We start from the raw sequence: 4,223 nt of genomic DNA, 5'->3' as shown, positions 1-4,223 counted from the left end.
CAGGGGTCAGGACTGTGTAACATACAGAGTGCAGGGGTCAGGACTGTGTAACATACAGAGTGCAGGGGTCAGGACTGCGTTACATACAGAGTGCAGGTGTCAGGGCTGTGTAAAAAACAGAGGACAGGGGTCAGGACTGTGTGACTTACAGAGTGCAGGGGTCAGGCCTGTGTAACATACAGAGTGCAGGGGTCAGGAGTACAAATAACTTACAATTCAGTGAACAAGGTGTAAAGGTCAGGAGTAGGAAATAACATACATTGTTAGCAGGTCAGTATTATAGTAAAGAATACCCCTATAATTTATTCCATCAGCTCTATCCATAACACAGCAGCATACCTATGAGACATTTCAACAGCACATGCCCACATCAAAACATTCACACAGACACTTACACCCAGACCTCACTTGCTCGGCCAGGCTGTCAGATGACTTCTACTGCAGAACCATATTCTGGTCGAAAGGGTGTATGCTGGACACCCCAGTGCTAGACTAGATCCAAATTTTTTGTATTGTGTCATTTCTGAGCCGGCACCATAATCTAGGAATTAGATGTAGAACCTGAATAATGCTCGAGTTCCTGATTGATGACTCCATTAAACATATTGTAACAATTGCCTGTTTGTTGCCTGTGTGTGGGCATGATCGTTTGTTTGTTTCCAATTATTGTCAAGATTACCCAGTATTTTTTTGTGTATCCTCATGAATTTGCATCCAATATAATTAAACAATTACGTATCTGTATCATGTGCAATAGCATTGTCACAATTTCCGGTTTGATGCCCATATATTGTCACAATGGCTGATTTATTGCCAGCACATTATCATGATTACCTGTTAGTTCCTTTTGTGTTGTCACGATTGCCTAGTTGTTTCCAGGTTGCATCAGGAAATCAGGAAAAACCATGCAGATCTAATACAGGTCATCCAGGGGTATCTGAATTGTTTGCAGACAGCCATAGAAATATTTCCATGCCCTGATCCAGACACATTAATTAATGGGTAATGGTTATCTCATGTCTATTGATATCTAAAACCTCAACTGTCTACAGCAAGATTAGACTACAGAAAAGCTCCTTGTCATAATACATATACCAATGCTTTGTAAAATATAACTGATAGGATTTGTGACTAATTAAACTAATGGTAGAGAGTCAAAAGACAGATATTATCTAGAAATGAGCTAAATCTGTCTTTTAAGCGGTTCACATGGTTGACTAATTGAAGAGTAGTAATAACAGGGATTACAATTCCCAGTGGCTGAAGGATTAGCAACAAAGCTCCAGGAAACCAGAGAATCTTCCAAACATACCAAATGCAAAGCCACAATCATTGTGATCTCCTAAATCGTCCAAGAAATTGCTATCAATTAGAATAATGTAAAGAAAAGGCATGTGATTGACAAAAGACAGCTGTGCTAAATTGATTTTCAATATAATTATAGCATTCTTAAAAAATCATGATACAATGACCCAAGTTTAGATCAAATTAAATGACATCTTGTATTTATTAATTATACAAGTCTAATAAATAAAAAAAATCACTAAGTCTTAGGCTATGTACTCAAGTGAGATGATTCTGGCCCAATACAGTCAGGCTCATCTCAGGCGAGAATAACACTAACATGATAAATGTATGACCAACAGAGAATTATCGCTGTGCAAGTCAATGGAGAAGAGTGGATTAGTGTGCTATTTGCTCTTTCTCCCCCCTCCATAGAATGGAAAGGCGCTGTGTGTACATGGCTCGTTCATTCATCTGTCACTCTTTTTGCTGGAAATGAAAGATAATTTCAAGGGACAAAAATTACAGGTGTAGGCAACCATGATTGTCATATGTGAAAATGTATGATGTGTACAGTAATCCCCTGACATCACAGATCACTAAATCAGTGGTCCCCAACCAGTGGTCTGTGAGACAATTTTGGTGATCCCCAGAAAAATTTGGACATTTTTTGCAATTGTGATGTTTTTTGAATATTAAAACAAAAATAATATTCTATTAAATTCCTATATTCTGAATGACAATTTCCCCCTTTCAATTGCACTAAATTTACAAACTGTACTAAAGACAGTAAAACAAGGGAGGCGCATCGTGACATCAGTGTAGCATTAAGTTGTGTGAGGCGACTGATGCCGAGCTGCATGTTTCAGTACTGTTTCCACCATTACAACAGTCACCCCGCCTTGCCAATACCAGTTCTCATCCAATTGTTTTATTTTATTTTATTTATTTTTTTCTCAGATGCTCTTTTAGGTAAGTATAACCTTAACTGTGTATTTTATTTAACTTTTATATTTATGGCATCAAATAGTTTGACTTTGATAACTATCATTTTTTGTTTGGTCTTAGATTCAAATTAAATAAACCCATGTGTATACTGTGTATGTAGCATTGTTAGAAATGATAACAAAAGAATGTTCCAGTGACAATGTGACGTGTGTAGCTATAGGGTTTAGGATAAAGTAGGTGGGTAAAACACATCAGGAACAGGGCTTTACGCTCAGATCTGGACGATATCGGCTTTGTGAATTAAAACTTTTACTATGGCATTTGCAGTGGTGTAGATTGATATTAAAATTGCATTCTTACTTTACTTTGTGAGAAGTAATATGAAAGCATCCAAATGGGTAATCTAAAGCAGAGCTTACTGGTAGGTTGATCATACACTGCATAGTTTCCATTTTGAAGATTGAATAGAAAACTAAATGGTTGCTTTAAAGAGTAATTCAAACAAGACATGCTGCTGGCTCAAATGTACATCAGTATTGAAAATAGACCCTTCTTCAAGTACTGAGATACAAGTTTATCTACCATTGAGGAAGAGAAAATATAATATAAAATGCCAGAATAAAATATAAATATATAAATAAAATAAAATACCAGAAAATATATAACATCATGAAGAAGAAGAAGAGGAAATGCCACTACAATAAAGGAACTGGCAATGAAGATCAGAACACACTTGAACAAGAGATATGAAAAGACCTAGAGCTGCTATACATTTAGTAATGTCTTTCCTCTTGCTGCTTCCTAACATCAAGTAATAATTACACCCTTGTGATACTTCCAGCAGGTTTAGACAATCTCCTGATGCTGGCAGAGGAATAGTTCAGTGTCGCTTCCTCCGGTTGGATATACCTTTGCACGTTTTCAGTGGACATAGCAATGTACTTTGTATTTAATGTCATCAGGCATCACAATGCACATCAACACACCCATGTAGGATTAGTTAACATATGCTTTGATATGCTTCTGTTAATTTCAATAGAAAACAAACAAAAAATGGATAGGCGTCAGTCCAGCTTCACAGAGATCCCCTAGCACCCTACCTGTGAGCAGGAAACATTAACCCATCCAGAGGAAGCCTGAACCTGCTGAAAGCTAACCAGCTATGTATGAAGAAGCAGGAATCACAAACATAAAACTTCATAAAGTACATCTTACATCTAAACTTTTTTAGAAGTTTAGAAGAATTCCATTGACACATTTTGTTTTTTTGCTAATAACACACAGGCAATACATGGTAATGGGAACACACCTGGTTCTTAGAATTCCTTGCTTAATGTAAAATAAAAATAAAATCAAAGTTTTGGATTTGGATACACAATGCTGCTTTGTGAAGGGTAGCTGTACCTCTAATTAGAAGTAATGGGCATTAGGTTGTAATATACATCCTTGAGCCCCCAGTCTATCTCCAGCCTTTGCGGTTTGTGCCCACCAGCAGTGATGCCCCAGGCTGTGATCCCAGGCTGTCTGCACAAGCACAGACAATGAGGTGCCATGATGATGGCAAAGGGGGCACAGAGGTATTTATTCCAATCTAAAAAGAAAGCCTGCAGCTGCCTAACGCCCATTGTATTTTTTAATGAATGCAACAGCTATCCTTTAATACATGTCCAATCCAGGAAAAAAGGATTTTCTGGTTCAGTTATTCAGTACAAAAAACAGGAACATTTCCTAGGGGGGAAAAAATCCTGGCAAACCTGCAATGCCTGGATCTGTGAAAATAAGGAATCCCATAAACAGCATGTATAGGGAAAAGCTGAATCTAGGTGTGTTTTCTGCAATAGGTCATAGTACAAGGAGGGTGATGGGAGAGTGACTTACCTATCACACCTACCTACATACCTATGATCTGTAGTGACTTACCTATGATATGTAGTGACTTACCTATGATCTGTGGTGACTTACCTATGATTTGTAGTGACTTACCTATGATA

The 4,223-nt window shown here is 37.6% G+C and overlaps 1 protein-coding gene across 1 annotated transcript in view; it reads right to left on the bottom strand.

The window, feature by feature from the left end:
- SEL1L3 (SEL1L family member 3) overlaps nucleotides 1–4,223 on the bottom strand; it is a 40,634-nt gene that overhangs the window by 35,953 nt on the left and 458 nt on the right. The gene's annotated exons all lie outside the window — the stretch shown is intronic.

This window comes from Pyxicephalus adspersus, chromosome 3 (assembly GCF_032062135.1).
Source record: "Pyxicephalus adspersus chromosome 3, UCB_Pads_2.0, whole genome shotgun sequence".
In the NCBI taxonomy this organism is placed as follows: domain Eukaryota; kingdom Metazoa; phylum Chordata; class Amphibia; order Anura; family Pyxicephalidae; genus Pyxicephalus; species Pyxicephalus adspersus.
The sequence above is the reverse complement of the archived record's forward strand: the minus strand, read 5'-3'. Positions and strand labels throughout refer to the sequence as shown.